The sequence below is a fragment of the Manacus candei genome, unplaced genomic scaffold, assembly GCF_025592945.1.
Source record: "Manacus candei isolate 608988 ecotype Guabito, Panama unplaced genomic scaffold, ASM2559294v1 h1tg000081l, whole genome shotgun sequence".
NCBI classification, from domain to species: domain Eukaryota; kingdom Metazoa; phylum Chordata; class Aves; order Passeriformes; family Pipridae; genus Manacus; species Manacus candei.
In genome coordinates, this window is record NW_026138129.1 from 6,691,475 (window position 1) to 6,704,207 (window position 12,733).

General features: G+C 37.3%; 1 protein-coding gene and 1 long non-coding RNA gene across 5 annotated transcripts in view; both read left to right on the forward strand.

The window, feature by feature from the left end:
* The window catches only part of SASH1 (SAM and SH3 domain containing 1), a 540,193-nt gene that overhangs the window by 88,172 nt on the left and 439,288 nt on the right, over positions 1-12,733 (forward strand). The gene's annotated exons all lie outside the window — the stretch shown is intronic.
* LOC127481688 (uncharacterized) overlaps positions 10,885-12,733 on the forward strand; it is a 48,138-nt gene continuing 46,289 nt past the window's right edge. The window contains exon 1 of the long non-coding RNA XR_007908289.1: positions 10,885-11,410. This is a non-coding gene — a long non-coding RNA (uncharacterized LOC127481688). The remainder of the gene's footprint in view (positions 11,411-12,733) is intronic.

Sequence of the window (12,733 nt, forward strand, 5' to 3'; positions counted from 1 at the left end):
AAGAAAATAATTTAAAATTATAGTTAAGTTAAATAGATAAGAAGGTGCATTTATTTAACATGATAGTTATGTAATATCAGTATTCCTTTTATTTGTTTGTTTTTCTTGACAAGGGTGGGACTTTTACCTTATATACAACATGCAAAATCATTTTTGCTCATTATACAGAATATGTTGTAGGCACATGGAAACTTTTGTTCAGTGACTGTAAAGGCAGATGCTCCCTCTAGTGCCTAAGACTACTTTCTTGTAATGGCAATAGCTTTGTTGGGCTTTACTATCCAGTTTCTTGAGTCCCTCAGGTATCAGTCTTAGAATGGGTAATATGAAATGAAAATAAATCCTTTAATATTGCATGCCTCCTGCATCTTTACCCTTGTATGTAGCAGAAAGAGTCAGATAATGCATTAGTATAAAGAAAGCTAAGATATCCTTTTAATTAAAGTTTTTATAGCCTATCAAGTCAGTAAACCGTTACTGAAATTGAATGTCACCTGGGAAAACCATGGTACTTGTGAACTTTTCTGAACCCAAGGAGGGTGCACTGTGTACATGGAATATGAGGGATTCGAAAATAACCTGAACACTAATCTCAAATTTGGGTCATTGTTCTCTTCTTGATATCTTTGTTAGCTGTTATTTCTAATATGGCTATTGAAGATAACAGGCTAAAGTTATGTAAAGTGCTTGTTTTAAACCAGTATATGACATCACTGTGTAAAAAGAAGAAATGCCTGAACTGTCTAGACAGCCATACACCTGTTTAGTAAGAGAGAGTATCTATGAGCATCTATGCTGGCATCTGGGAGAAGGAGTGAGGAGAATGGAGTATATTTGTGTGCCATGTGACATGCCCGAAGATGCACATACTGCTTGCTTGTTAGGCTGTAGGTGCATTCATCCAGCACACAGTCTTTCTAAAGGCAACCTTTCAACAGTGTGTGCATTCTAAAGTTTATAAATGTTATTAAAAAAATATGCATTCCACAGTTGTGTGTCTGTAAATCATGCTTAAAAATAAATTCTATTAGAAATAGTATGTGTAGAGGAAAAATATGTATGAATCAAGGTATATTCCTAACAGTATTTGATACTAAATTGTAAAATCCAAGGTTATGAGTAGTACTGCAATAATGCATTGCCTACACTATTATCAAGTTCTTGTAGATGTGACAGCAGAGGATTTTAAGGGGATTTGAGGAAAGAGAATAGGTAGGAGTTTTTTAAGAAATATTTCATGAGTATGATGATGAGTGAATATTCTTGTACTTCATATTTATCCTGACTATAAGCTATCTGAAATGGCAAGCTTTTAGTCTGGGGGGGTTTCTGTTATTTTTGTAGGTAGTCTGTGCATCCTTTCCCCCTCCTTTTCCTTCCCTCAGTCTTTCTCTCTGAAAGGAAAACAAATGGAAAATTTATTGTAAAGGCTCTGTGGACATCACCATTCAAACCCAAGAAAAATGTATAAAAGTAAAATGCGTGTTCTGCTTAAGTGCACTGGGAATATCAGTAATATTTTTCATTCTGTAACTTGCATTTCTGCAGCTGGGTGGAAGAGTGATACAGTACAATTTGAAATAGCAGCCAGTAGCAGCCTCTCTTCTCTTCTCTTCTGGATACTTGAATCTTCTTTATCTTTTCCAGGGAGAAGGAATGAGAAAGTGTCCATGTGTTTTAGCCATCTTTCTTTTCAACACGTACTACCAATAAGCAGTGTAAGAAAAAGGAACTGAAACTAATTAACCATGCTTGATTACGTTCTAAGGTAGTCTGATATTAGAGCTGAGTTTAAAAAAATATAATTCAATAACTTGCTACAATTATAACTATTAAAAGTTGCTTTTTCAGCATTACCAAAGGCAAAGCTGTTTGCCTGCTGTAAAGATTTCTCCTTGTTGGTGGCGTTTTATCAGCGTTAGTGAGCATGACAGTTAAACACCAAAAACGTATTGTTTAAGGGTTAGGCTGTACTTGGATAACCCCTCCATGAAAAGGATCCATCTTACATTACTGCTCTTAAATTGTGACAAGAAATGTTTGCATGCTATTTGATGTTTCTGTTACCTTTAACGACTTGGAAGTCTAAATGCTGTGTACTTACTCTTTTGTTTCCAACTGTGCATTGTAGATTTTGCATTGTAAAATGATCCAGTTACCTGCTTCAAAATTACAAAGTAGGCTAAGCCCTTAGCCAGTTGTCTACATTTTATTGTGATTTTTTTTGGTAGTCAGTGACCTTCTCAAGAACACATCTTTTCTAGAAGGGAAAATCAGCCCCTAACTTTTTATTGTGTGCTACATGATTGCCTTTGCTCATGTTCTCTCAAGAGCAATGCTGTTTCTTGGCAATTGTAGTATAATGTCAGTGGAGACAAATATGGTTCAACAGAGTCATATTCAGGAATTTTAAAGATCAGGTAGCATGTCAACATCCTGAAATACAGTATGGAAACGATCGTTCATGACAATGCCATTTGCATGTGAATGTCATATTCCTTTTCTGGAAGGAATTTATCCATCATGAACATTTGCTTTCCTGCTTCAAATAAAGGGTTTTTTTCTTTGAGCTATGTTGAGTCAGCAAGATGTGACCCATTCCTACCATTCCCTCCTTGCTGCTTCTTCCCTCTAAGACTATACCAATTAACTCATAACCTGTTGGAATAGCAAATCATTACTCCTCCTCCTTCTGGCTCTGCTTAAGGAGGAAAAAAAGGAGGATAAGGTTTTGGTTATGAAAAGTTGAATTATCTCCTTTGCTTATCTCATGATAAGCTGTTATGTATTCAAAACCAAAGATATGGGTGTTATTTGAGGAATATTTAATGAAGTAATCCATTGTAATCCACCCTTAATGTTTTCTTATAATGATTGCTGTTGCAGAACCAAGATGCTCGCTCAGGCTTGTTATCTTAGGCCTGTTTCTGCTCTGCTGCATATGATTAGCTTTGTGCTTCTTAGTTAAAATTGTGATTGTTTAGAAATGACTAAGAACAGAAGTGCACAGCATGATGCTGCACTGATGCAATTATTCTTACTATTTCTGTCTAAACATCAACTTTAATAAGATTTTTCAGTTTATAGTTCTGGTTTTATTAGTGAAAGATAAAGTCTGTCCTGAAACTCTGAAAAAAAATGCTGGGTTTTGCTTTTTATAGTAGTTTATCAGGTAAAGATAGGATAATTTAATATAGCTAAATATGAATTTTAAAAATTACTGTTTCAGTAATTATTTCTTGGAGCTATTTTATTTTTGCTTCCCTAGTCCCAGGGAAGTCTGAACAGTGAGGCACTGATCTGAGCTGTAATTCTGTCATGAACTCGGGTCCCATCCTACCTATTCTGATTTATATCACTGCTGAAGTTCAATCAAGACCTCCACCATTTATGTGTCATAGTGATATTTTCATGTAGTTTTTCTTTTGTTCAAAAACAATGGCTGTTGTCTTTCTTTAGATTGTAGAATTCTTAATGTTTTCTGCCAGTCCTGTTGTTCCAAGTTGGACTTCCCCTGAATATATTTGTACACTCTGTGAGAGCTGATTTTTCAATGATGCAACATGAGGGCATGTTGTGATTTAACCTCAGCTATCCACCAAGCCCCACACAGCCCCACCAGCAGGATTGGTGAGAGAATTGGAAGGGTAGAAACTGGAGAACTCATGCGTTGAGATAAAGACAGTTTAATAGGGAAAGCAAAAGCTGCACACACAAGCAAAGCAAAAGAAATAATTAATTCACTGTTTCCTATGGGCGGGCAGGCAGGTGCTCAGCCTTCCCCAGGAGAGCAGGGCCCCATCACATGTCATGGTGACTTGGGAAGACAAATGCCATCACTCTAAACATTCCCCCCACTTTCTTCTTCTTCCCTCCAGCTTTACATACTGAGCATGATGTCATATGGTCTAGAATATACCTTTGGTCAGTTTGGGTAACCTGTCCCAGCTGTGTCCCCTCCCAATTTCCCTTGCAACCTCAACTTCCTTGCCAGTATGGCAGCACAAAAAGCAGAAAAGGCCTTTGCTCTGTGTGAGTACTGCTCAGCAATAACAAAAACATCTCTATATTATTAACCCTGTGTTCAGCACAAATCCAAAACACAGCTCCTTACTAGCCCCTGTGAAGAAAATTAGCTCTACCCTAGCCAAAAGCATCACAGGGCAGAACTTAGCTTGATTTTGTTTCATTCTATTAGTGACCTATTTGACACAGTTTGCAGTTTGCCTTTTTATGGATATAAATTCATTCCTTGTGTTTTATTTCTTTGTATTTCATCTGGGTTTTTTCAGGCTAGACCTAGCAGAAAAGGCTGTCTTTGAAAAGAGCTTTAACATTCTAAAGCTACTGCCTGTATCAGACCTATATTTTCTTTAAAACAAAGCAGCCATAATAACAAAACAAACCCCCAAAAATCTTTAGCATTACCCTACATTCTTAACTTAAAACTATAACATAAAACCAGTGCTATTTCTCTCAGTTTTCTTTTGTAACAGTTTATCATATCAATAATCTCATTTACACCATTCATCTGACATGTGCTACAGGGGTTATCTTTTAAGTGTAAATCAAACTTTTGGAAATAGTCCAGAATATACCACAGTGTGATATATGTCATTGTAGAAACTTGTTGGCCAAACTTACATCAGTATAAATACAGTGAATCAAAAGAATGAGCCACTGCTGTGTTCATGTATTTCCAGTAGCTATTTTTCCTTTTCACACTTTTTGTGATAGTTGACCTGCTTATATTGTATTCTTTTCTCTGATTTGTATGCTCTTTCTCGTTTTCCATCCAGGGGTTACAGGGCTGTATGCATTTCCTGACAGCCAATTAATTGGCCGTCTCTTCACTCAGCCAAGAATAGAGGTAGCAGTTCTACATGAACCCCTCATGTCCATTGATGTGCACAGCAGACATCCTAAGAATGGGGACACATTTCCCTGGTCTTGTGGCTGCATGCTGTTCACATCAATTTCCCATTAAAAGGTAATTTAAAGGTATAGCCCCAGGCAGACTCAGGAGAGAGCTATAAAAAGAGTTTAATTAACAGTTCAGAATAATATAATCTAAGGTTGAATAGTCTGTAACCAGTTCATTTTTTTGTTCACACTTGTCATTTCCTTTACTTGCAGATTAGAAGAGATTTCCTTGTTTGGTAAAGAATGCAATGAAATAAGTCTTCGAAGAAGCTTTATTGTACGTGTCTTGGAGCTAGATCACTGCATTATCATGAGCTTTAAACCTGGCACTGCTTATCTTCCCTCTGCATTAGCTCACCTCTTCTGGTCAACACATTTTAAGGAAAGAAATTCAAGTCATCTCACAGTTGGGCCCTTTGTGCTTTTTGAAAGATTTATTGCCAATCAAAAATGCATTTACCCCAAGTTGTTCCAAAATAATCTAAAGAAGTAGCTATTTTCATGTGGAAAAATTGTAGAAAATTGGGCTAGAATACATATAGGAGGCTTTGTATTCAAAACCAAATATCATTGTCTCTTTCCTCCCCTTGTTGATTGTGTTTTTGGTTCAACTTTCTTTGCAGGGATTTTGGTTCTTACTTTTTTTTTTTTTTTTTACTTGGTTCTTTGGTTTTGGTGGGTTTTGTTTGGTTGGTTGGTTTTATAGGTGTTTGTTTGGTTTTGGTTTTTTGGGGGTTTTTTGGCTTTTTCTTTTTGGTTTCCCCTCCCTCCCACCTCTTCCTGTATTTTTGCGTTGTGCAGGTTTCTGTATAAATCCAGACATGCTGAATATAGCAGGATGTGTTAGTTTCATGGTCCTAACAGCCTTCAAATCAGAATGATTTTCTGTCACACTGGCCTGACCTTTTCCTGAAAAATTTATTACCTAAAAGAAGGAGGAAAAAAGACATGTTAAGGGGATCTGAAGTACTCTCTTCCTTGATGGCTAAAGACAACAGTACTTGTTGTCATTTAACCATCCACCCACCTAATTCATTCTAAAATGCTAGCTACAAGTGCAACAATTTGTGGACATGAAATATCTTGCATGCTTGGTACATTAGAACTACAAACCTGACAATTATATTCTACAGAATTGTCTTGCTTTCTGAGACCTGCCTCCTTTTCTGTACCGGTGGGAGATGTGTAGATTTCTTAAAAACTTCTAGTTTTTTCATGGATCACCTCTGAGGAATAGAGTGAAAACAGGGACTGAACTTTTGTTTTACCCTGTGGCCTAGTATGTTAAATCATTCCACAATTAAATATGGCTATGCTGGGACACATTCTGCACAAGTAAAATAATCCTGACTGTTCAAGTATGGAGTTTGTTTTGATTGCAGATAAAATGAGAGGAGGCATAGTTTGATCTTTATTCCTTTGTGTGCCAAGTTTTTAAGTATGTTATGACAGTTTAAAAAGGAAAAAAAAGGAAGCAAAACAGGAATATTTTTGTATGATTGACAGAAAAACCCCTTAAGAAGTGCTTGAAGTGACTACCTCAGTGAAAATTGTTGTGGAGCTAAATCAGCTTTTACAGTATCTAATTAACACTGCCACAACATCCAGATAGTTTGTTAATTACCGTTCTGCTTCTCCCTGCAGTTGCTGTGTCAGGCACAGAAGTTAACATGCTCTTTCATAGTATACATCAAATCTGTTAATTTTCATCATGCTCTCACAATAGAAAGCTGTAGAAGTGATCAAAATAAATTTTAACCATAGCCATTCTGAAGGCTTAGTAAGCTTACCAGGCAAATGATAATTTATACATGTCTATTTCAAACATATGGTGAGTTTACAATTCTAACTGTGGAATGGTCGGGGAGGCTTCTGTCTTGTAGACTTGAAACTAAAAGTAGCATTTTTCAAGCAAGCCTGAAAAATTCCCATGGTGCTGACAACAAGGGATTTTCCAAAGTGAGCATAGCCCAAGCAGGCTTAATGTTCAGTGCCAGGAAACTCTGACTTCAAGGGTCTTAAGTGTTCATGTGTTACATGGAGTGGGTGAGGGAAATTAAAGTAATTTAAAATAGAATTGTGTTTCTCAGCTGTAGTGTAGACATGCTGTCTCATGGAAGGAGTCATTGTGAAATTCATTTTTTGCTTTTTTACCATTTTTTATACTACACTCCCACTCCCCCAGTTGCAGCTCCTGATCTGTATCTGTCCTATACAACAGATCCTGTATGTCCAAAGGCATAATATTTCCATATGGAGATGAGAGCACTACAGTAAAAATGGACTTTACTCTCTGTATGTATACATTCCTTTGTTGTAGGATTGAGCATCACTGGGGAAGAGGTGTAGTGTTTGACTTGTACCTCTGCTGAAAGACACCAAAGGTGATGTGAGCAGGAGTGGGTACATCAGTAGCTGCGTTTTATTCTCAGCTTTCTGTTTGCTCACAGGTAGCTGCTGACCTATACAAGCAGCATATATGCTACCGACTAAGCAAGTCTGGCTAGTATGTACAGTCATCTGGAAACAAATATCTGCTTATCTGTAGTAAACATCTACTCTGAGAGGAATGAGGAGACAGCAGTCCAAGTTTCTCTTGTGATGTAGACTTGAGTACTTGATAGCCTAGATGAAGATGAAAAGGAAAAGATGGAAAGCTTCTCACGGGGTTGCACAGTGGAAATCATTGTCTAGCTATAACTCACATGGGCCTGAAACTACCAATTTCCAATAATGACAGTAAGATACATCTGTGTTGAACTGTCACTCCATCTTACATTACGATCTCCATCTTGTATTACAGCAAGAACAAATCTAAGCATGCCCAGGACTGTGTACTGCAGATGGTTAACCTTCTGAGAGGAACATTTGACAGCTTATCCCTGAATCCCATAGCAAGGTGATCCTGAATTTGGCTTGTCTCAAAAGTTGGCCCAATTGGCAGGGACAGGGAATTTTCTGAAAAAGCATCACTGAATAACTAATAATATCTGACACTTCTCAGCCTTTCTACATGGCAGAGAGAGAGAGTGCATTCAAGGGTTTGTTAACCATCCCTGTGCGAAGATGACTGGAGAAAAAGAAAACAAGAGACATTCTGCCTGCCCTGGAACATTAAAAATTTTCAGGTTCAGGAGACAGTGAGATTAGACAAGAGTAGGAAATGCCAGTACCTTTATTATTATGGTTTGAATTAGGATTTCCAAACCCTTTAGAGTATAGTGGCTGTGATTGAATAATTTCCCTCTTTAGCCGGAATTTGTAAAACTTGGAACAAGGGGAACCTGCAGTCAGGGTAAAGACTGAATTCAAAGTGGCACCAAAATATTAGAGAAAGGTATGTGTCAGACTTGAAGAGAATTGAATCTATTAAGATCTGCAGGTGAAGTAAATGTTCAGCAGTGGGATGGGCCAAACTGCCGCACTGAACATCTTTTGATGGACATCCTTAACTGCCACAGCTGCAATCAGGAGAAATTCAGCACATTGCAGTTTTTAAATCTATTTGCAGTCTAGATTTCACCAGCTGTTCTGTCCTTACTTTGTAGTAGCTTCGAAAGTTTTAATTATTCTTGCCCATAGTTAAAATTATGCTTGTGTGGGTAAGTAAATGCAAGTGTGTTGTATCTAATGTCAGAGATAATTGCTGACTGCCTCAAGAGACTAGATAGATTCATTACCTCTACATATGGTAGGAAGAAAACTGTCAGATTTTATTTAAGCTTTGAAGAGCCTTTAAAAAGGGTTACAAATTGTCACAGAAAGAGCATCAGTTTGCTAACGAAGGTCCCACGCATTGCTACATTTGTATAGTGTATTTAAACTGATACATCTTTTCTATTTGTCTTAGAAAAGACAGTCTGGAAACAAAAAATAAAGGATTTATGGCTCTCTTCCTGATACTTGTAGATCTTCCAAAACGAAAGCATTTCATGCTGGACTCTGTCATTTTGAATATCTGTCAAATATACTGAGATATTTTCTAATCAAAATCTGCGATGCATCTGATACTATCACTTTCTAGGCTAGTTTAGCAAACATTACAAGTGACATGTTCAGTTTGACATCTTATTTTATTTGTTTTATTATTTTTCCAATGTGATTGCACTTAATAGCCTTATTGAGTTTGAAGTTGTATTGTATGAATGCAGATGAGACAAGTTCCTCTCTCAGAAAAGTAGATGAAGTTCTTACAAGCACATAACAGGAATTTAAGTTGGTCTCACTGCTGGCTGCATAGTCACATTTTCCTCCCTTTTTTGTTGCATGTCCCCCACTGCTTTGTGACCATTCTGGTATTCACCTGCATTTCACCACACCAAGCCAGTGAAACACTGGTCCAAGTGGCCAGTAGCTGGTTTGTTTAGCCTGCAGTAGAGCCTCAGCCCAGAGTTGCACTTACATATTACAGCTGAACTCACTGAGAAGCATAGAGAGAAGTCCACCCTTGCTCCTCCTGTCTCCTGCTAACCACATGGTTCTACCCATCTCCTCTGCCACAGTTTTGGCTCCCACTAACTTTTCATTTAGTTCGTTTAAGTTGCTAATTCAGTAGAAAGTTCTTTAGCTCTTTTGCTCAGACTTTGTTTCTGAGGAATAACTCTACCCAGTGCAAAATTTGACAAGTACTTGAAGTGGTGCAAAGGAAGATGAGAGGTAGATGAAGTGACTGGAATCAAAGACAGACAATGGCAGTAATGTTGGCAGCACCAGGAGCTCCTTCTGCAGTAGCAGTGTACTTCAGATCTGCTTCACTGATAATGTCCCAGAACCATAACCAGAGAAGTGGATAAAGTCCAGATCAGGAAACAAAGGTACACAGAAGAGAGTAGTAGCAGAGAGCTGGGAATTAGGTACATCCACCAGAATTTTTACGGTTTATGTGAACTTTTGGTAGGATTTTGGAAATACAACTGCTGCAGAAAAAACACGATAGGTTTTATTGCATGTTTTCCTGTTTGAATCCATCTGCCTTGCCTGAAATATTTACATGGACTTAACAGATATTGATATATTTTTTTTAATGCATTATAAATGTTGCAGAGTAATTTCAGTGTGTGAATGAAATAGTTAAGTAATAAAAGGAGAGGAGGGAGTAGTGGTAAGAGCAACTGGTAATCTCACTGTCACAGAGGATATGTGAAGGCTGTAGGGCAGTGTGGTTGCCTAAGGAGGTTTCCCAGTGGCACTTACTGGAATTCTTAAAAGCTTGAATTGTCCTGTTGTGCTGTGCTGTCATGGGTGTTTAAATCTGTCATGAGCAAGCAGGGAATTGATCAAAACATAGCATGTATTTGATGTAAAGGCAGCTACAGAAAATGGGATTGAACCTGTAACAGATGTTGACATATTGAAATTAGCTCAAGTGGAAATCTAGCTTGTCTTAATTAACCCACAGAAAGCTGGAATACACATAAAGAGGGAAGTCCTTCAGAGCAGATATGGGATCTTTCAGCTAATTAGCCCTTGTCTGAAATTAAGAATGACATACCTTTGGAGAAGAGTTGGGTGATGAGGTATAATTATCTCTTTTTTTTTGGCATTTAAGGTTAAGGATCTAGTTATCCACAAAAAGTCCATTTGTAAAAAAGTTGTACCAAAGCAAGCTGTGGGGAAGCTAGAAATCAAAAATGGTGAAGATACAGCAACAAGGTTCACAGCTTTTTCGGTTTTGAAGTGTTTTCTTCCAGTCAATCAAACATCACAAAAGTGTAGCACTACCACATATGGATTACTCAGATATGAGTTTTATATTGAAGTAGATGACAAAGCATATAAAGTAGCTATATTTCTATGCAGAATGATCTCATAAAGCAGTGAAAGCGGGTGTGAAATTTTCTTCCTTATTTGACACACCTGAGAAAGAGGAGTACTCTGCAGAGGGATATGTGGGAAAGCAATTAGTTTATGGTGTGATGTAATGTGCATAGAGAGTCATAAAGCATTTCACAGGATTTTATTTAGAAACAAAAGAGCATTTGTTTGTTGTTGTTGTAAGCCTCCTCTGAGGAGAATTTGTTTGTTCTTTTGTACTCAGTTTTGTCATTTAAAACATTTCTGTGCATTTTCCACATTGCTTGGTTTCTCACTCAGCGCTGCACTCTGGGAATGGAGATCTTAAGACCAATAATTTAGAAATTCTTCAGATGTCATCTGGAAGGTGAAATTTATCTCACTGCTATCTGAGCTGTAGGAATTAGCTTGCAAGATTAACAGTGAAATAAAAAAGAGGTTTCTTGTGTTCTTTTATTGTTTGTGATTAATTTGTGGTAATAATCTCTGTCATACAACTAATCACTTTACAAGTGTTCAAGGAGGATGTTCTTTTCTCTAGGGAACTCACAGCATAAGGAAAACTGGTCAAGGGAACAGGAAGACAATGACAGACAATTTAAAGCTTTGAAGGTGATGACAAGAAGCTTAAATTTGATGTGATACAAATGGAAGGCTTCAAAGAGGGAGTGACTTGGCGTGTTCAAATCGACAGGTGAGGAAGATGGCTATTGCAGCTGTGTTTCACATGGTGAGGGGAGTCTTTTGACAAGTGAAGGAACACGATTTATCTGTTCTCAATGTGGGATATAGTGAGGGTCTGAGCAATAGACTTGTCTACAGGAAATACAAGCAGAATCTTGGAGATGTTAAGAATTAAGTAGCATCTCAATTGCATGGTAGAAGAAAGAGCAAAGTGAAAATGAACTCTGAGGTTGGAAGTATAAGTAATGGTGAAAATCAGTTGATTTGTCATCTTGCAAAAAGAATTGGAAAAGTGGAAACAAAATGTTTATAGTGAAAGGTGTGGATACTGTTATGAGAGTGTTGTATAATATCCATGTACTTTTTTACTAGACATTGGATGCACAACGTCTTTCAGTTCAGTTTTCCAGGCTATAGGACAAAGACACAAAGCAAATTTTCTCCTGTGTGAAGGTCATCAACAGTACAGAACAGAGATGTGTACACTGTGGAAAACAGGAGTTTAGAGAGAGAAAATTCAATTCACCATGAACTGGGTTAAAAACTCCTTGAAGCTAGAATTTTACTGACAGGAAGAAGTTCATTTCAGGTCTCAGAAGACAGCAAGATACAGAAAAAATGTGTTCAGCTGAAATGTAGGCTCTCTGGCTGAAGAAAGGGCTATAGAAAACTCAAAAGTGAAGCAAAATAATTTTAGTACCTCATGTCAACTTCTGAAATACTTCAGCTGTCTTCCATGTGAAGCCAGAAGCACCCTTATCTGAGGAGCAAAGGGCTAAGCAAACACAGAGAACTGACACAAATCACAGCAGCATAGTAATTAGAAAACTTATTTTTCTTGTTCCTTGCAGATGATTTTTTTAGGTGATTTTGGTTTTTGTTTGAGTGTGGAGAATCAAGACTTAAGGAGAATTTTTCAGAAGCATCCTAATAGACTATTGTGTTTCAAAGCCACAGCTTGCTCTTATCAGGAGAGTTTTCTAACCAAATTACTTCATAAGGGTTGTCTTTGGGGAAGCATCTAATTATGAGGCAGTACCTATGGTGAAGATACCACTTACATCAATATGTATTTCACTTCTTAGCTTCTCTGAAATTTGAGGGACTATTTCTTCTTGTCAATATCAGAGGAATATTTAAAAATTATGAAGTGTTTGTTTTCTCGTGATATACTTTATTTTCTGCTTACTTAACTTGCAGGATATTACGTCTGTGACAAAAATTATTCTGTTGCATGTTAATTTTGCATGTTATTAAAAAGTAAGAAAAAAATACTGCAAAAATCAGTTGGCAGTCAGATAGCACTTACAGATACTGTAAAATTGTTGCCATC